General features: G+C 42.1%; 1 protein-coding gene across 3 annotated transcripts in view; it reads right to left on the bottom strand.

Annotated features, from left to right (window-relative positions):
* The window catches only part of zmiz1a (zinc finger, MIZ-type containing 1a), a 125,741-nt gene that overhangs the window by 71,841 nt on the left and 32,155 nt on the right, over window positions 1-21,745 (bottom strand). For 2 of the 3 annotated variants that reach the window (XM_053621288.1, XM_053621286.1), the window contains exons 2-3: window positions 20,722-20,846; window positions 6,068-6,142 (exon numbers count right to left, since the gene is read on the bottom strand). The gene's annotated coding sequence lies outside the window, so the exon portion shown is untranslated. The remainder of the gene's footprint in view (window positions 1-6,067; window positions 6,143-20,721; window positions 20,847-21,745) is intronic. The other variant, XM_053621287.1, reaches the window with a different exon arrangement.

Raw genomic sequence — 21,745 nt, forward strand, 5'->3', positions numbered from 1 at the left:
CCATATCTGGAAGCTGATACAGCAGCAGTGATCGCAGATCATTTTTCATGTACCAAACTGCTTTGGCCAGAACATGCAGGCAGGACGCAGAGCAGTAGCAGGTAGGGTGAACATGATGGCATCCTAGGGATGACAGGGAGAGCATGACAGCAAAAGGGAGGGGGCATTATCTACCATCAGTTCCCTCCCCTCGTCCACAACCCCGCCTTGGGCCTTCCTTCCCAGTTGCTTGGCCAGCTGAGCAATCAGGTCAGTCAGCTCTTCCTGCGTCGCCCCTGGTCAATTGTTCCCTATCCACGCCTCATGTGCAGCCCACAGCTCTGCTAAAATGATGTCATATCTGTTCCTGCGGCAGTCAGACAGTGCCACGGAGTAAACACACAGAGGTGGCTGTGACTCTGGCAGGAGACAATGAGCCGGATTCAGTGACACCGACATTTCTGATGATCTTGGCACTTCTGTCAGGAAAACGGACTGCTTTTAAAACGGCTCGGATGCCATTTCTCTTTCTGTAGTTTCTGCATCAGGTGGCTCTTGAATAAGCAATAGAATATAAAGAACCATCACTGGTTCATTCCTCTTTTTTGTGCTCTCTGTTTAGAGGCATGAAACAAACATTATTGCTGTAGTCAATATGTGCTCTCTGAGGACTGATTATTGGCATGGTACATATATTAGCGGTAGTGAGGGCATTGTGCAGCCATTCTATTCACAGAATCATTTCTCTAAGAGATAACAGAGGCATTAGGATTGCTAAGAAGCACCTAACCAAGCATGCACAGTAGTCTGTCTCATCAAACAACTACAGACTCACAGAGAGTGAAGCAATGTAATGCAGTATCTATAAACTCTCTGCCACTGATTTAAAAGAACGCAAACTCCAATAACACTCTAAAAGCAGAAAACGTAAGACAGCTCCCCCGCCACCTAAAGTGATTACCATGCACTTCACCAAGCAAGGGATTTCAGATAAATAATTCACTGCTTCAAAGCACGAAAACAGTCAGAACATACAGCACAGACAGAGTGTTTCCAGTGAGCAGTGTGAGAGAGGAAGGTGGTGAATGAGAGGTCGAGTCTCCAAGAGCATGGCCTCAATGAACGAGGGGTGGGTTTTTTTTCTCTCCATGGGAGTGCAGAGTGTATAAACAAGCAGGCGATTTGATTAAGTGTGTAATCGAGTGAGAACTGGAGCCCACACAAGCCCAACACACTACAACACTCACACTGCTTTGACACACACCAGCTCACAGGGCTGCTAATGAGGGCAAGGGTACACATCTAACACACACACACACACACACACACACGCACATGTACGCACGCAGCACACCCACTTTAACACCTGTGAACGGTCAAACACCAACATAAATGATTTACCAGAATTTCTTAAATAATACACGTCAACAAGTATCTTCCTCCATAAGAATTTGATTATTTTCCCCCAAAAGAGGCCAAATGATCTTAACAAGTGCATTATAATTTGATGGAAGTATAAAAATCACAGCATGGTACAGTAATAATACTGTAACATTAATAATAATGATGATGATGACATAATAGAGTTTCATACTGCATTATAAAGAAATGTCTTTATTTAAAAACTGGAAATTGGTTTCATTCAGTCAAGGCAATTATTAGCTGCTGTGTATATACTGTACATTAGTTCAGAATTGAAATTGAAGAAACAGAATTGAAATACGCTTCAATGATATTAATGTTAAGAACTCACCCACCTAATAAGTCCCAGTTTAACCTCTGGAAACAGCTGTATAAAAATGATGCTTTATTAGTTATGCTTATTTTCATTTGCAAAGTATAATTCACAATTATACATTTATGCATAATACAATTTGAACATAATTCACCATTTTCTGATCTTTAAACATGATTTTGGGCGTGCTACTCCACTACTGAAATGATCCTGAACCTTGACCTGAAATACTCTGTAAACAAAAAGTGCGGCTGTCCATATAAAACATGCTTACCGTATTAGTGAAAGGTTTCTCAAAGTTAACCATTGACAGAAACACAATCTTCCTTTCACTGTTTATCTGGTGTCTAGGTAAACATAAGAAAGAACTAGCTTATATCTGCGCAAGTGTGACTGCTATCTTTTAGATTCTGACCGGGAGCTCCTTTACGCCCTCTAGATAAACAGTACAGAGTCTGGTGTTGCCACACTATGTATCACAGCTGCATAGAGTGTCACATTTGAGCCACATTTTTTTGCATTTGTCTCCGTTTCGTTTTTGTGCTGAGCAAATGCCAATCGTTTTGAGATCGCTGAGGGATCGCATAAATGTATTGATGTATTATAGAGTAGAAGAAATAATTCATGCTAATGTACACCATTAACATTAACTACCAGCTTGTCAGTTTAAATAATGCAATTTGCAGCAGCTGAAATAAGCAGAGCAGAAGTTGTAAAACAAGTTCAAAAGATTACCTGAAAGCGGTAATCATAAAAATAATAATAATAATAACTGAATTGAGACGCATATTAATGACATAAGCAGCTCGAGCGCATTTGTGCTCTTCCATGTGTATCTATGAAGACAAACAAGTTTTTTAATGCACCATTATTATTAATGTCAGTATGAATTGAATGAATCTAAAGTCTTGAAGGATACTTCAGTTAAAACAGGATCGATATAAATCGTACGATACTGCATAAGCAACGTTAAAAAAACAATGAATAGTAAATAATATTAAATCATAATTAAGAAAAAAACATACTTGCATAGTCCCACTGTGTATTTCCTAAAAGACATCTGGTGCAATTACTCTGACTAAAAATTTGCACGAGATCTGGTGCAGTATCAAGGAGATAAAATGCTAATTCGTGGTGGAATGAAATGATTAGGAAATACTGGTATGACGATAAGACGATTTATGAGCATGTTTGTTTGTATTCGGTATCCAAGGCTTGGTACGTCCACCTCATTCCTGCCCACATTTAGAAAAGTAGCTCTAACAAACCGATTGAAAGCATGGTGATTTAAATCTGAGCAGCCTGTGCCTACATGTTAGAGCCTTGGCAAAGGCAGATGAGATCATGTCTCGGCCTGCTGTGAAGTCACGAATATTTACAGCGGTTACTCAATGCCAGCTGCGCATCATGCATCTGCAAGATGCACCACACACCCATTTCGGCAAGGATGGTGTAGCGGTTGTTCGAGGTAGAGAGAGGCTGAGCTTCGGTGCTTCAGTGGTGTGTAGGTCAACCGCAGCTAACTGGTAATAGAAGAAACCTCTAACATTGGAGTAAATGTTATGATTCGTTTCAAACGAGATCAGTCAGATCAAATTGCTCCATGGTTACATGCGTGTCTGTGCGTTAACAGATCCAGTGACTACTTCCTACTCGAATCTGTTTTTCCTACTAATGTTATTTGTCTCTGCTCTACATCATCAATCCCCTAGGAAAGGTGGACTCGAGAGCCATTTGTCTGCGTGAGTAAGGTTAAAAGTACACAAGCTGGGATGTGGCTGGAGCTCGGGTCCATCTGACCACTGATCACAATCTCTTAGCCAAAGCCGAAGCCCGTGTCACTAATAGTCAGAGATTTTGTGACAGGTCTCAAGCACATATTATCCTGCATGGACTTATTTGATGGTGTTGGTAATGAACAGTAGAACTTCACATAAACCAGTGGATTTCTGTTTCAGGATTTCCGTTTAACATACATTCTAAAAGAGAACTGAACAAAAATGTGATTTATTTTCATAGTTAGTGTCCTTCAGTGATGCCACTCGTAGGTTGCCCTTGGTGACTTTCCACCCACGTTTCCTCTTCCTGAAGTTACCACGGTTTGACACCAAAGCAAATCCTAAGTCAACAATGTGACCTGGTATAGAATTACTACAATTTCAATGATTATGATTTTTCCATGACATGACATTTTTCCGCTCCTGTACACGGTCCAAAATCAATCAACTACTTAAATCATTAACAAACAGGCAACAATGCACAAGCTTGCCCCACAATCTTACTGATTTTTTTTTACAAATATTTTTAAAGAAATAAAATGGAAGAATGATTAATTAATGATTCTTCAATTCATACATATACAAAGAAAATCAATCGATCTAAATATTGAGCAGGATATTATTATTTCCCCGTCCGCAGCCACGTCACTCAGGATTTGCTCGAACGGGTAGCTTTGGTGTTTTTAGTTTCGGACTGCGGCTCCCTGTCGCAGCTCGGCCTCCTCCAGCTGAGGGTTAAAGCTATTTAAAGGAGACCCTAGAGCAAGTCCACCAAACACACCACCACTGTACAACAGCAGCTCCCAGACAGCTGAAGAATGGCTCCATTATTCATAGACATACACACACACACACACACACACACACACAAATACACACACACACTGAGGTACAAACACCACTGACCTGCTCCTTGTATAACCCATTTCTCTCCCTCTGCCTAGTGGAAATTCCCCTGCTTGTGGTTGTGAGCATTAAGCATTAAGCTGAGCACATTGTTATACTACAAGAATTCTTTACTGATAACAGATATATCACAGCATGCAAGTGCTTCATTTTCATTACTACTAAAGAAGCTCTAATTAGTATCTCAAACCTTTTAGGACTGCACACTGCATCTACACTCCGACTTACATAAATTAATGTAGCACTTAACAAAGCATGGATAAATTTAATCACGCTTTATCCCAAAATCATTTCTTCTCTTCTGACGAGTCGGCTATGTATAATTACCGGGCTAATTGGTTTATAATCTTTAGCGATCACCGACTGCAATGGGTATGAGCAAGGGGAAAGGTTTCACCGTTTAAGTTGGAAGACAAAATATGCTAGGGAAACTGAAGTATGAAGGAACACGAATTCACGTGCTTGCAGACACAAGACACGGTATTCTCCTAGCAGAGAATTACAGGCAGAGAGGGATTTTCTATATATTTGAGAGGATCAGCAATTTACACCCTGAGTATGCAGAGTCAAGAGGATCATACTGTAAAGTATACGCTCAGTGTGTCAGGCGGGAACGGCATTGTGAATTATACCTGATGATTAAATACAGTTCACTCAACTGCAAACCCTAATCCTAGAGCAAGTGAATGAAAGCCTACTTATTGTGGCCATTCTGTCACAGCCACTGTCTGTAAATGAACAAAATCTGTGTGTGTGAGCGTGCGTGTGTGTGTGTTTATGAAACATCAGGAAATACCAAGCCAGGCATTCCATCTCGTCAGCACCTCTGTTTCTCATGTGACTGGAGACACACAACCCAGATTGTGTGCAAGTTTGCTCGTTGAGGATGATAAGAGAAATTTGGTAAAGTGAGAGAGTGAAAGAGAGAGAGAGAGAGAGAGAGAGAGAGAGAGAAAGAGGGCAGGGAGGGGGAAGATAATCTGATATGCATGACTTGAGGTTCTTCCCAGCTTCTCCCTTTCTTTGCTCTGGCACAAATCACAGGTTGCATCCATAATTTACAGGTCGCTCTCTCTCTCTCTCTCTCTCTCTCTCTCTCTCTCTCTCTCCTAGACACCCGACTGGTGCGGCTCCACCGTCATGCGCTCATTAACATAATGCAGATGGCATGTATACAGTACAGCCTCAGTCATATACATACAAGGCGATGGCACAGGCAGGGTTTGCATTGCTGAAAAGCCCCCAAACTGGTTTCAGACTATTCAGACATTGATGCAACACTGTCACTTTTAAAGTAAATCTCTTATCTCAGTAATTCCACCTGTCATTAATAATCATGTCGAAAATACTGACACTAGCTTTGTGAGGAGAAACAACAAAGAGGCAGCGTGATTTGAGAGTCCCTGCTGCTAATTATGACTCATGTTGTACAGTGTGCTCTGCTGTTACTCAAAAACACTAAATGAATTTGTCATTTGCCAGCGCTCAGGAAATATTACCTTACACAACACAATCCATGCATTCCTGCTTTAACCAGCAATTACACTAGTAGGGAAGGTTCAGAAAGCAATCATGCCATGCAAGAAGCACACATGATTGTAAATCTGTGATTGGAGTGAGAGTCATTAGGAGAAATGAGCAGTGAAGGATCATCAATCAAGAACCTTACCAGAGGACGCGGTAGGTTTCTTTGTTTAGTGTTTAGCCAATCCACTCTTATATCCTCATCAATCATAGAGCTGATCTGCAATGGAGAAACAAAGAAAAAAAAATACCGTGTGAACACCTAAGCAAAGCAACACTATTAGAATAATTTAACCGTGCATCAATTCTGTATCGCTTTCCAACACCGTGTGGATGGTTAACCTGATTAAAGAACGCAGCATACCACAGCTACGTAAATATGGCAGAATATCAACTTATCTCTCACATAAGTTGCCAGCGTGAGCAATAACAGAAAAAGCACAACCCACTAATTCAGATCTGTGGCTCAGGTGGTAGAGCGGGTTGTCCACTAATCGTAGGGTTGGTGGTTCGATTCCCGGCTCACATGACTCCATGTCCCACATGACTCCATGTCCTTGGGCAATGGACACTGAACCCCGAGTTGCTCCTGATGGCAAGCTAGCGCCTTGCATGGCAGCTCTTCTACCATTGGTGTGTGAGTGTGTGTGTGAATGGGTGAATGAGAATCAGTGTAAAATGCTTTGGAACCGCTAAGGTGCAGACCATTTACCAATGTTATCAAAATAAAAGGTGTGAGATTTGTAGCTTCATGGTATAGGAGGCAGATGATTCCGTATCGCAAACTATGATTCATACACAAAACAGGTCTATATCGTTAAAACCATATAACAGCGTCAATCTAAAAGTCCCATACAAGCCATACATCATAAAAAATTCAAAGGTAGTTACATCAATCTTACATGCCCCTCATGTGTGCTACTCGGTAAATCAAACATTCTGCACATTCATTAAAATACTCATTCGAGTTACCTAAAAGAGAGAAGGGAAAAGAAAATTGTGGGTAAAAATATTTGCAATGGATAAGGAAAACATGTCAGTAATGACCTAATACTGATCCAGCATTTTAGGCCAATATTAACTATAGACCAATATCAGCTCAGTGAAACTTTATTACTAAGTACAACAATTGAGGAATCCATATTCATGAGATTACAGAACATGCCTGAGCAACTCTTAGCAATCTAATATGGTGCAGAAGCCAAAGCATCAAAACATCAGCTTTCCAGATGAGAGACTCAGTAATATGGCTGCATGATGATGAAACAGGAGTCTTGATACTTGATACTGTTACTCCTGGCTGTTTGACACAAGCACAACTCTTTGGCAAAAACTGTTAATGAACAAATGGTAAATGGTCTGCACATATATAGCGCTTTTATCCAAAGCGCCTTACACTGTGTCTCATTCACCTGTTCACACACACACTCACACACCAATGGTAGCAGAGCTGCCATGCAAGGCGCTAACTTGCCATCGGGAGCAACTTGGGGTTCAGTGTCTTGCCCAAGGACACTTCGGTATAAGGAGTCATGTGGGCCGGGAATCGAACCGCCAACCCTATGATTAGTGGACAACCCGCTCTACCACCTGAGCCCCAGCCGCACCTGTAATATACATATGCATGCACAATATGCATCCATTCATCCATCTTCCATACTGCTTATCCTAAACAGGGTTGAGGGGTCCCTGGAGCCTATCCTAGGCACAATCACACACTACAGACAATTTTGGAAATGCCAATCAGCCAATTCCAATCAGTCTTTGTACTGGAGGAGGAAACCCCAGAAGCACAGGGAGAACATGCAAACTCCAAAACAGAGGAAGGATTTGAACCCCCAACCCCTAAGGTGCGAGGCAAATATGCTAAAAGTGCTAACCAAGCCTATGGTGAATGACAACTTGTTTGCATTTTGAATTACTGATTGAATGGCAAAGAAGCTATTTTGCCAAAATCCTGCGCAAAAAGAATTTCCATTTAAGTATAAAACTTTAGTCATAGTGCCCAGAGTGGTTAATAAGAAACCAGAAATATTAACCGCCAGTTAAATAATAAGTTGTGGCAATGTTTCTGTTCTTATAACTTATACGCCTCTTATGAGAAAATCTGTCTTGATAAAGGAGCTCTACTGTATGTGTAATGTGTCACCGACAAGTTTCGAGCAAGACGGCGTGTGCAGCCATGACTCACTCATCCCATTCACTCAGTTCATACATTTCATTTGTCTGGTATTTGGGAAATCATATAATCAGCACACAGTAGTAAACATTTGTTGAAGACAAATTCTCACTGTAAGCAGGCATTTGGGTCATTTAAGAATTCAAGTAGAGGTCACATGGTACAGCGTGAATGCTCACTGATCACTGTGAGTAAGGGGGAATAGCAGTGCTGTGTTTTATGTAATGGTTGTCCGAGTGCAAATGCCGCAGAATCTATTCTTGAATCAAGCTGCGTTGAGAAACAAATCAGGATCGCGGTTTTAATAAAACATTTTGTGCAGTCGCGCTCAGCAACGGTGTTCATTTCTTTAATGCGTCGTATTACTCTCTTCATTCCCACCCGGCTGTAATTACACACACATATTTCAAGTCAGCTTTCGGAAAAGTGAAACTGCTGATATTTCGAACGGGCTCAAGCTCGGGCTCAAGCTCAGAGTATTAATAGCCTGTTTACGGTGACTGTATGTCTTACTTGTTTGTGCTTGAGCATTTGAGAAGTGTCAGTCTTCTGATATCGTCCTAGAGTTTATACAGTATGTCAGGTCATGTCTTTCTTCATGGAGTCGCTCATACACATCATAATTATATCAAATCTGCCTGACAAATGTGACCCTTTCATATGTTTGGTGATGTCTGAGATCAATTAAATTGGGTATATCTCCTTAATTAATGAATGTTATCCAGTTGTGCTATCACACACTGAAACTTGGCACTGGGGGTGGGGGGTGGGGTGTATGTGAAAAATATGACAGCAGAAAACCTCCACAGGTTTAATTCATATCCCCTTGAGAGCATCTACAAGATTTACTCAACCTAAGGACTTAAAATAAGGTTTAGGCTAAAGAATCATAGTTACTCCCGAAGGACTGCTACTGCTCCAGATTTCACATCAGCCAGTACTGCTTTAATTGGTTCAGTTAGGCTATTTAAGCAGCTTTCTAATGGTGCATCACATATTGTCTCGGCCTGCCTTTAGCTTGTTATAATGACAGAGTTATAACGCCAATAAGATAGCGGATCGCTCAAACAAGGCCTACTCACCTTAGGCCAGAAGGAAAAAATGATGTGAAGATGGAGAGCAATAAGATATAAGAGTGAAATGTACTGATGATGAAAGGGGAAAAGGGAAGGTGGAAAGAAAATGCACACACGGCTAAAGGCTTGATTATCCGCACTTTCGCACTGACTGAACACAAATGGAAAGACATCTAAGGCGGACCTCCTCCGGTTCTTGGACTGCACCGGTGCTCAGATGGGCTCTCGGATTGGCCTGTATTGTCTGTGCTCCACACTCATTAGCTGAGTCAAGGAGGGACTTACTGGGGTGTTTAGCTCGCCAGGCTTGTGTGGCAGCTCAACAAGCACTCCCAGCTGGAGCACTGCACTCTCATCACAGCTGCACACATACAATTAGTGCAGGTGCAGCCAAAGGGGTGAACTGGTACAACACACACACACACACACACACTCACTCACACACACCGAGGTATTTCACACTTCCGCTGACCATCAGCACTCATATTGAGTAGTTTCAATTTTCTAAATCTTAATGCACTCACATACGATACGTCACTTTGTGTAAATAAAAAATATCTGAGCTCTGTTACTTGAGTTGGAGTGTTTAACGCAGTGCCTGGTCTGTCAGTACTACATGAATATTCCTCAGATCATAGCCAAGCTTGGCATTCCGTTCTCTCATGACACTAAATTAGTCTGAGTGCGAGATAGGTTTAACGTACTGACGGCATTTTATAAATAAGCGGCGAGGAAAATGGAATGTGTGCATATGCTTCCCCCCCCCGACCTAATATTGATGCTAAGAGCTCTGCTTGCAAAACATTATCACAGAGCTGTGTGCAATGGCAAAATTGCACTACAAAAGCAGGCACTGATTTGCGAGTTGTTTATTTAGGGGCCTCTAGAGGTGAAATAAATTCTGCCTGTTTTTTGGCTTTGTCTCGCTGCCACATGGAGTAAAGACAAAGAGAGAAGAGATACTCTCTGTAGAACGTCGCTTATTCTGTGATCGTCTTACATCGGGATTAATCTCCAATGGATGCCATTAAGCGGAGCGGCCAGCAAAACAAGCCATGCACACAACTCGATGATTCATTTAGGGCCCGGCTCGATAGAGGGATGGGTTCCTGTTCTTTTTTTAGTTCAATTTTTTTTTTCTTTTAATTGTTTTGTTTGTTTGTTTGTTTGTTTGTTTTTTGTTTAGTTTTTTACATGAAATCAAGCTCAGCATGAGATGGCCATTCTGCAGACATCCAACACTAATTAACTTACAGGTTCCTTTATGTGTAGAATAAGCTTTTGTTTACCTTCACACACAGTTAAATGCACCCGCTGATCACACGAGCGTAATGCAGGACTTCGGGGGAGAAAGCAGTCTTTCAGCAGGAGGTCTACAGTACACAGATGAAAACGATAATGACGGCGAAAAGCAAAGCCACGAGGGTCATCAAAAGGAGGAATGAAAGCTATCGGCAGCATAAAGTATCAAACTTCGTCGTGGCATTACATTTGAATTTCAATCAACCGAAAGCACATGACGACACACTCGTGATCTCTTCCACTTGTCCCCAGGGAAGGAACAAATCTGTTCTCTTGAGCTACGGCTTGCTTTATTGTGAAAGAGAACAGCATGAGGATGCAGAGGATCTCATTATGAAAATAAACTGCACACGATAACAACGCACCTGAATTTAGTCAAACACATTGTCAACAGTGCTAAACAAATGAGCAGAACGGCTTATAAACCTCGTTTATAATCAATTACTATCTATTAATTCGGCTCCTGATATATCACCTATGATCTGCGTCTTGCAATTCTCGGAGTTTCAACATCGAAAAACATATATGAGGGAATTTTTAATTACTTAGCTTGGCAGCTGCAAAATGCCACGGTAGCTCACAAGTTCACAATGGCTCTTTCATTCAAACTCCAGAAAGACAGGCAAGCGGCCAACACTACCAAGCAGCAGCACTGGGCCAAGCCGTAGCACTGGGCCAAATCGAGCAGACAACCACAGACATGCACACAGGCAGGGGACTGACCGACACTTTCACATGTGTGACACCGGGCAGAGAAACGCACTGAAACATAGTGGGCCACCCTCCACAGCTCAGACTATACACACACACCTAACAATTATCAGGCCTATTTTACCTGCAGAGCCAAATCCTGTTTATTGGCATCTAATTGTCAAAGGTTTACTGTGTCAGCCCTCAGCAGGCACCTCCCCCACGGTCAGTGGGATGAGATTGAGTCGAACTCAGCAAAGATGAGCGAGATTCCAGCTCAGACTGCAGCATTCCTCAAGCTGGCGCCCATTAGAGGCTAGATGGCTGCTTCTGAAGGGATTAAAAACAACTCAAATTCCCTTTGGAAAGGTGATTCTCAAGATGGTGACCTCAGCAGTAGCTTGTAACCTGACAGTTCAAAGATCTGTAATGTGGTATTACAAAAGGTAAGAATAAAGTAATAGTTCAGAGAACAAGACATGTCTGGTGTTTAAAGTTTGCTTCTTTATATTTGTACTGTAGCTACAATGCTAATGTAGCTAACAAGTAAGAAACACTTAGAGCCCTCTGTTTAGCACTGGGGGGAAAAATGCAAATCATCACACTCACCTCAGACAACATGAACGTGTGAAGTAATCACACATATTTTCCTACGTTGTTTCTGACACTGTATGATACACTACTGTAACAGTCTCAAGCCTTACATACAGTATTATGAACAAAAACAGAACAAAGTACATCACAGAGTAGTAGTAGCCATCATGACGTCATCAATCACTCTCTTCTTCAGAAAATCCTACTCGCACAGGAGGGCTGATTCTCCTTTTTTAAATGAAATTACAAGTGATTTACATGATTTCAGGGTGTTAAAGCCTTTGACAAAAGTAGAACATATTGAAATCATCTTAATGCCTGGATCAGGAAGGTTGCGATGGACTTTAACAGGAAACATGGCGAGCACATCACACCCGACACTGTTGTTAAACTTATTAACAAATTCAAAAAGACTAGAAGTGTTGCGCACCGAGAAGTGGACGTCCACGAACATCCACTGACGAACACAGAACTGACATGGTGCTGGCAAATATAGTCCCCTATGTATGGAGACTTTTGGGACACCCTGTATAACAAAGTTTCATTTGTATAATTATTTTAAAAATACAGATATTCTATGAAACTACAAAAGGTGTGTTTAGCCAAACAATGCATTCTGAGGACAGCTAGAGATTTGAGCAAGCAGTTTGTGCAATGGTTAGCTACAGTAACCTCATAGCGCCAGTCAACTTCAGACATGTCTTGACAGATCGGTTACATCTGAAGGGAGGGGAAAATTGTGTTTAATTTTGGTCCAAAAAAACAACAACAAAAACTCCTTTAATGTATGAGTAAGAAGGATCTCCCCAAAAATGTCAAAATTAACAATCGAATGCTCCAGATTTACTCCTACAGTTACAAATCCCCCACACAGCAACAAAGGAGCTCTAATTACACACAAATGTCACAAACCGAGGAGTGAAAGTTAAAAAAAAAAAAGCACCAAAATGTTGGCAGTAGCAAACTGCTCCTGCTGGAGCGAGGTCAGCAGTGCAGCCACACAAAATAATTTGCTGCTTTCGGAAAGCTGCTTCCTCCCTTGTTTCATCACCTCATTCTCCTTTTGTTAGTGCTCGGAAATGCCTTGAGTGAGGAATGAAAATACTGGCATGTCCCTGCAGCGCGGAGCGAGTGTTTCTGCAGCTGCAACACGCACTTGGCCCATCAGAACAGGGCGCCCAGGTCAGGTTTCCCCCACAGATAGCCATATTAACCGAAAAAAGCATAAACACCCACATCACATTTCACAGTGAAAGCTTCTGACTCATGAGGGTTACGAGGCGATCTTTAGAAAAACAAAATCGCCCTCCAGTTTTCAATTTCTATCAAAATAAACAAAAATCTCATACATACACATCACAACAGGGTTTGAGAAGGAAGGCTGTAATTTATGGACGTATTTATCAGAAAATCAAAGAGTTTCGAGAGTTCAATGTCAGACATGATTACTACTTGTGTCATATTAGGCATATGGCACAAAAATTCAAGCCATAAATCTAACACCGAGCATGTAAGAGGACTCCTCCGGAAAAAAAAAAAAAAACTAGCCGTTGAAAAACATGGTGTTCTGAAGGTTTAGCTGGTCAACCATCATGGCCATGCTAGCATTCTCAAATTCTTAGCACATGCATTATGATGCAGCTGGTGACCAGTTATGTTAGTCTATTTTCTCTAGCACAGGTGTGTTTGCAGCTCTGACAAAAAAAAAAAAAAAAATCTTGCCTCATGCTGCTTTGATTTCAGTTCTGCTCCCACAGTTGAGACATCACCGATACTCCGATGTTCACACGTGCCAGCATGACCGTAAAAGAGAAATGCAACATTGCATGCAGCAACATTCCGCTGTCAGGAATGTGAGTGACAGCAGCCCAGCCCTGGAGTGACAAAACCGACACAAGACTGACGAACGAATACAATTCCGGGTTACGTAGGAGGCCATTGCCATACAGACCAACAGCACGATTATTATACGCTTATAGCAAATCTGCTTATGATGTTTCTAATCTCCATCACACATGTGCTAGTGCATGTGGTGGTATCATGACCTTACTGTCGTCCCTCTGCGCTTTCCCATTAAGTACACTGCTCCCAGTAATTTTAGATGAGTCAAACTGCCTTCCTGGCTCACTCCAATTAGGCCTGGGCAGTCCGAGCTCGCACTGCAGGCCTTTTTAGCCAAAGACAGCGGGGTGACGGTGATGACATCGAGATGGCGCGTGTGGAAGCCTGAGGGCCACACTAAGGAGACAGAAATATCCCCCTTTGACAGACAGGGATACATGACACTGCGCGTGCAGCTGTCTAAATGTTGCTGCTGTCTTTCTGTCGTTATTTCTTTTTCTCTCGCTCGCTCACTCGCTCACTATCTCTTTCTAAGCTTAAGCACTTTGACTGCTTGTCTGCGGCTGAAGTGAGAGGTCAGGCCAACAGTTGGACATGAGTATGCGAGATGGATGGGGCTGGAGCAGCTACTGGAGCCTCCTACATAACCCGGAGACAGCCTCAGACGTTATCAATTAAGCAGGTCACGGTGCTGAGAATAATTCACTCTCCGCTATGTTGGTCTGGACAGGGCGACGGTGTACTGCAACTCATCCTGGCATGCAACTATTTGCTTCTCAAAACAGCAGGACTGGTTTTGTTTGCGTGTACGTGTATGGCCGAGAACACGCACGGCGTGTGGCGCTCATGGCTGCGCAAAACGTTGCTATGGTGAGCTTTGAAACCTGACATCAAACGTGTTCACGTTTCACAGAGCTCGAAGAAAACACGGTAGAAAAACATTCTGGGGGCTAATCTTAAACATCTAAACATCTGCCTTAGTTTACAGCAAAGCTACACAGCATCCAAATCATTTCCAAGAACAGTCTGGATCCCAGACTGGATCCTTCCCATGTTCCTGAAATGAGAAATGCTGCACCCTATCCTCCCGATGCAATCAGAGGAAACTATGTTTAATAGCTAGCTTTCAGTACCTTTTGCTAATTAGACACACCATTCTCTCATTCTGTGCTTCATTAAAGCAGATACGCAGACCTTAAACGCAAGCTGGTTGCTTTTCAACCCGTTCCTGCTCAGGACCGAGCGGAGCTGGAGGAGGCCTCGCTGCTGATGAAATCATTTCCATTCAAATAGCGAATCTCCTGCTGCTTTTCTAACGCTCGCCACATTCCTCCCTCTTCTCGTGCATTCACACACATCCTTACTGAATCCATTAAATATTTTCCCCACGCTGCATCGACTTAATTGCTTTGTTTTCAGTAGATCTGCTAGTGCCGGAGATACGCAGCCACATGTGCAGGTGCTGCTGGAAGCCCCGATCAGACGAGAAGCCAAGTCCCAAACAGGAGGAACAGAACAGCCTGCCACACCTGTCTCTCTTTATGGAGTTCATAAAGAGCTCAAGTTTGTGATACAGAGAGCCAAAATATACAAATGGCGAAGCAGTGCATATAAGGCATCAAAATGACAGATGTCAGATACAAGCACAGAAAAAAAAAATAATAAAGCTTCCAATATGGTGCACGCTGCCTGCTTTGAATCGCACATAAAAGCTGGAAGTGCAATAAATTAAGGCCAAAGAGCAAGCCAAATCATAATGCGCTCGAGCTTGCCATCCAGCAACTATATATGTAAATCATATTGTGCTCTCTCTGCCAGACAGTAATACTGATCTCTCAGCTGCCTCGATTGTTAGTACATAAGTACGAGAAATTCATAGAACGTGTGTAGCCGAGCAAAACGGTATGTTCTCAAAGCTTCAAGCTTTATTAAGGCTCAGCTGGACACAAATAACACAGAGCTCCACTCCAGCCCCCTTAACAACCCCCCCCATACCCGTCTCTTTGATATTCTCAATTTCAAAATTACACTCCAATTATACCACCCCTTCCAAGCGCACTGCGTAGTGCTTAGAGAATATGAAAATATCAATCTCTGACTGAACAACCCTGTGAGATCGTGATGTTATCTGAAGACATATTCAGATAAGTAATTCGCATATCCTGTGCAGATGAATAGCACACAGGTTCGCAATTGTGAGAGCGGCTGTGATTTATTTCGCTTCAGTCAAACCTCGAGGGTTGGCACCACTCACTCAGCTCAGGACGGGTGCTGCCAGGAACCACACCATTTGTGATATTATTCAAATGAGCACATTGTTTTCCTGTGCGCTGACATGTATGGAGGGCAGAGGCAACACAACGAGATTAGATCATTCCGACGCAATCAGATGCCGCGCGCTAGTAGCATTCTAAGTGTATCGCACAAATTATGAAGGCCCATTAATGAATGTGTCCACTCCTGATGCACAGTATATTACATTCATTCATCATGGCTGAACTGCCTGACAGGCCAACAGAAAACATCTTCAGTAATCATATAACTTCATGTCAAGGGTGGCGTGCGTTCGCGTCCATTTAATGGCTCAAATGTTATTTCCCACTTGTGAGTAATAGACAACGAATGACTATAGTTCGGATTCAGAACCAATAGGTTCATATATGTATTTTAATAAAGACTGAATTCCAAAACCAAGCCAATGGAATATTGTTTTAACAACTAAATATTACAGAATATGCAGAGTTATACTGATCATATCGAAAGCTGTGTCTCAATCAGCTCCCTAGCTCCATAGGTCATGACAGTATATTGCGAGTACAAGTTCAAGCACTGCTACGCATTGAGACACTTATGACTCAATTTCTGGGGATATGACTACGTACTCGTGTTGTAAAACACCAGCACTGGCATTTATCAACAACAGGCAGGACCGATATCTTTCTGAAATTATATGTCATATAAACTTGTTAGTGTAATCACACGTGTTTCTGTCATGGTACTTCAAGTAGGATTGTATGCAAGCTTTTTTTTTTCAAAATCATTAAACTCTTAACAGAAAGTCAAATTAAGCAAAAAATCGCTAACACTAGTAATCATCTGAGAGCTACAACAACGATAACAAGCTACTTACATTTGTAGACAAAGTTCATCCACCTTTTTTTTGCAAACTTCAGAAAATATGACATCATTTCCAGTAAGGGAACATCGTGAGCATTGATGCTTTTGTGGTGCATTGTGGGATATTTCAGGCCAGGAACGTCCCAATGCACTAGAAGGATTTTGTTATTGAGACAGCCCTTAAAATGGCCGACTCCCTGATCCGTGCCTATGGAGCCGATTGAGTTGCGCCCATATACTAAGTATTCTCAAACATTATTCTAAAAATCTTAAAACACCGCATCTGACAACAAAACTCAAAAAATACAGAACACCAGCAACCCATTTTGTAACGCCAGCAGTTTCAGGACACTTTCTACTGCAAACTCTGACATCTATAAGACCTATAAAGACAAGTCTCCCTTCTCTTGCTCCCTACATGCTGCTGTCATCTGCATAGAGAGAGCACAGATGCAGCGTCCTCAGGGATGCCATTCTCAGTTTCCTCCTAAAGCACGTTGAAGGACATCCAAGCAAGGAGAGCGCTCACTGCAGTATTGAGGTGTTGAGATAGTTAGGACTGCACCTGTCCCACATTTACTGCACACGGTAGGTTGACAGGAGACAAAGGGCACTTTCACATATGCAGTATTTTAACCATCTGATCTGAACCCTAACACGTTGCTGCAAACTCGGGCACAGACTAAACCAACCGACCCAAGTGCAAAAAGCTAGCAGATAGTGTTAGAGCGCTGTATAAAGTTCAAGAACAATTTGTTCTGGATATTTGGGTTGATTTAATTAGCAAAAAATCATTTAGAATCAGCTCCATGTTCTCCATGTTTGTTTGATTTCCATTCTTTCAAGGTTATACAATTATACAAAGGTGTGTAAACACTGTAAAATTTCTCTTTTATGGGTAGATGTTCAGCCTCGCTCCTTACACACGCCCCATAGAGAACGTTTTTCTTTCTTTATTTTATTTTATTTATTTATTTATTTTTGCTTTTTGGTTTATTTAATGACACACAGTGTAAAGGTGAATCAAACCAAATTGCAAACAAAGCAAGGTTTCGATTTCGCTGTAACTAGGAAAGTTTTCGATTTTTAGAAAATACACTAACACCAATGCATGCAAATGTATTTCAGGTTGGTTGAACGAATGCTATGAATTAAAAAAGGTGATGACTGAACATACAAAAACAGTGACAGGATGTAAAGGTTATCAATATTGTCACGAGTTCCCCTCGCGCTACCGCTGGGTTTCAGTGACATTGACTTTGTTTACTGTTGTGTTTTGTAATGGTTTATGTCCTGTCTCCGCACCTGTATTATCATTGGTTGTTTCCCTTATGTGTCATCATTAGTCTTAGCTGTTTTGTGTTTCACCCTTGTTTACGTTTGTCATTTAAACCCCTCATGTCTCATTGTACTTCGCGGAGTATTGCGTGAGTTTTCCGTGTACCAAGCCCTTGTTCATAGTTTCATGTCTCATAGTTTTGATCCTGTTCTCGACCTCGTTGTTTTATTCTTGTTTAGCCTAGTTTATGCTGATTTGCCGATCGCCTGACCTTTAGCCTGTTTTTGACCATGTTATTGATTCACGATTTGGATTTGTCTGCCTATCTCTCGTCTCGTCACCTTTATACGACCATTATGATACGATTTGTTTTTAATTAAATGAAAGTTGAAGAACGTATTGCGCACATATAGTTCCCAACTTATGTTAACGAAAGTGTATTTTCTGTAATAGTTTTAACGCAGTGTTATTTCTGGCCAGTGCTCTGTCTCTTGTCGAATAACTTTGTGTATCATTCACCCTAGGTAGAAGGTAGAAACCTTCCCTCAAACCTGCACAGACATGAAAACTAGAGCAAAAACTTTAACCTGACTTGTCTCAGACGAACACAGTTTTTACTAGGAAGGACCACATGGGGGACGAAAAAACTCTAACGTGACTCATGTCCTACGTGTCATGAGCTGAGAGGTTAACATGAATTCCTGTAGTGTTAGCAAATCCTGCGAGTGTTGACATCCTTTCCCTTTATCATGGACACCGTGTGGCATGAACACACTCCTAGTAAGAAATTTTGCACTGAATTAATTTCTTTCTTCATATCACCCTGAGATCAGCACACTCAAGTCATCTTTATTTATAATTTTTTTAAGTCTATTAGGGCTCATTCTACAACACAAGGATGAAAGATAATGGTGCGGAATTATGTTGTGTGACTGAACACTGGAGACTATGCATAATGAATATGAAGACCAGATACACTATCCGTACACACCACACACACTCATAATAAGACACTGAGGAAGGGAGAGAGAGACACAGAGAGAGAGGTCAAAAGGTTGCATGCATGAGAGGCAGAGAAAAAAGGAAAAAAATGAAAGAAATAGCAGAGAACCCCTTGCAGGAAATATCACCCCTCCTTCCCTTTAATGAGGTTATCTGTGAAAGCCTGGGCAGGATATAGTACCCTTTTGCTAGTCACAACGGATTTCATGTCCCCCAAAGAGGCCCCATTTGAGTGCAAAGGAAGTGTAAAATAACAACTATGCCCTAAGGAACAGCACTTTTCATTACATACTTTGCAATTAATTAAAAATCCCTTTTGACGTTTAAAAAAAAAAGCTGTGATAAGCATATCTGTTATCATAAACAGATTGTTCAATCTTCACAGCTATACGTCGCTTTGATTGGTATCAGAGTGTGTGGTGCAGCACTGGTGAAGTGTGTGGCAACAGCCACTAGAGTCACTCCGTGTGTATGTGTGTGTATATGTCAGTGCTCCAGGTGGAGTGTGGGAGGAAAGCCTGGCGTTCTGGCTTTTGTAGCGAAGCGCAGTCTCCGCAGGCTGACGTTAGCACACTAATCGCTTTAGCTGATCCCACTCGGCTGTGTGTGAGGCAGATGTTTGTCAGGCCATGGCACTGCTCTGCATTCACACTACACTAAGCGAGATTAACAACAACTGTCCTTGTTTGTTTATTTATTTATTTATTTATTTATTTATTTATTTATTTATTTCCCCTCCTCTCCCTGTCTTGGCCTGGCCTAAATATTAAATCCCTCCCTAAAAAGATTGCAGAGAAAAATCGATATAAATGTATTCTTTTTCTAAATCATTTCATAAGGCACCGAAGAGTCATTTCATAGATCCCAGGTGCAGACAGGAAGAAAAAGAAAAAAAAACATAACAGAGAAATGAACGTTTATGAAACAACATCACCGTGGCTGTTCGACAGTGTCAATACAGTATAATATCATGTCACCTTATCAAGTCATAACAAATGTTCCTGCTGTAAATCAAAGAGAAAAGAAAATGCTTGCAGTACAAAGCATTAGCCTCTGTCATTTGATTCTCTCTCACCCCCTCTCACTGTTTTTTTTTAACTCTGTTGTTCCATTCTGCAGGTGCTGGGGCCCCGAGGGCCCGCGGCATCCACAGAAGTGAGCCAGATTCAGATGGAGGCAGCAGCCGCTTGCACGGAAACACTACCAGACGCCTTGGCCACATGTTACCTCCAGGCCCCCGGGTGACTCAAATGAACCCGGTACTTGTCATGCTCATGATACACTGCGAACAAACTTCCTGAAACATTTCACAGCAAATAGAACAGAAAACTGCAGCAAAAGCAAAAACTGTTTGAAGGTTTTGGAGTCGAGCCTGGTGCCACAAATTTAATCAAAACACCGTTGGAAGTTTTGTTTGTGATTGAGAATTTGTTCGTGGAGGAACTTGGACACATGGAGCACTTTATCCAATCTCGCACTCGGTCCACATGTTTACCTCAATGTATCATGCTACAGTTACAAAAATGCAAGCACATCTGGTAGAACTTTAGCTGACACAAATGCGTAGCTATGTATCGTGATTTCTCTATGGCAGATATTAAAACAAGGCATTGAAAAGATCTCAAAATCTCAAGTCGGAGTCCCAGAATGAAATTTAACGCCCCCCGCTGCCTTCAACAATGTTTTAAAGCTACATAAAAATGGAAAGGCACTCCAACCTGTTCGCAGTGCAGGCTTGCGGTGTGGTGAGTGCCCCCCCTCCCCCTCCCCCTCCCCTCCCTTCATAGAGTCGGTGGGGAAGCTCCTCTGTCCCCGCTCGGAGCTACACCGGCCTCCAGCGCACCTGCAACCAGATAAAGCACACGTTACACTCGGCTCAAAATGCATCTTCCATGAAGTGTTCCTGAGCAGCCAGACTTCACTTAACCCGACCACACACGCGACCTCTGTGCTAATGATGTGTCCTGTGTGGTTTGGGTGGGGCGCATTTCGCTAAAGGCTAAGACGAGGAGTTCCGAACTACAAATGCAAGTCTTAAACAGCAAGCAGCTGGCATGGCATGGAATCACATGCCCCCGAGGCGCCCTCTCTTCTACGGTGTCCTTCCAAAAAGGTTATCGTAGAGCCGCTTTGTCGCTCCTAATCCGAAATTCATTACATATAGCAGTTACCACAGTTTAATGTGATAGGTTTCCTGAATGCCTGGCTAAGCTCCTTCACAGTTCACTGCTAACTAAGGACAGCGCCAGTGAGAGAAGGAGACACTTTATATAAGCACGCAAGCGCCATAAACATGTATGGTGGTGCGTGTCATCGTCAAATCTAATTTACCGATCTCACAACTCATAGCACATTGACAGATAAGCCTATTAAGTCACTATTAAGTCTACAGAAATATAAATAATGGCAGTGTGAAGACTCTTGAGTTTCTTGGCATGAGTCAAAGCGATAGCTTTCCTTCCAATAAGAAAGGTCAAGCAGCACCACGTAAGAAGAATCTGAGGGTGATAATGATGAGCTCTTGTCACAGGACCAGGCTCAGATAGCTGTTAGCTGGATTGAATGGCATACTGCCTCAGTTTAGACTACGGGGACACGCATGTCCTCCTCTGAGAGCGTAGTGTAAACGGGGTGAAACAGAGAATCGGCAGGTTACTACTTTAGTGCTATCTGGCAGCCAGCAAGATATACTGGTGCTGCTCCAAATATTCAACAAATCTGAAACTTTTACATTTTAATCCT

This window comes from Ictalurus furcatus, chromosome 3 (genome assembly GCF_023375685.1).
Source record: "Ictalurus furcatus strain D&B chromosome 3, Billie_1.0, whole genome shotgun sequence".
Classification (NCBI taxonomy): domain Eukaryota; kingdom Metazoa; phylum Chordata; class Actinopteri; order Siluriformes; family Ictaluridae; genus Ictalurus; species Ictalurus furcatus.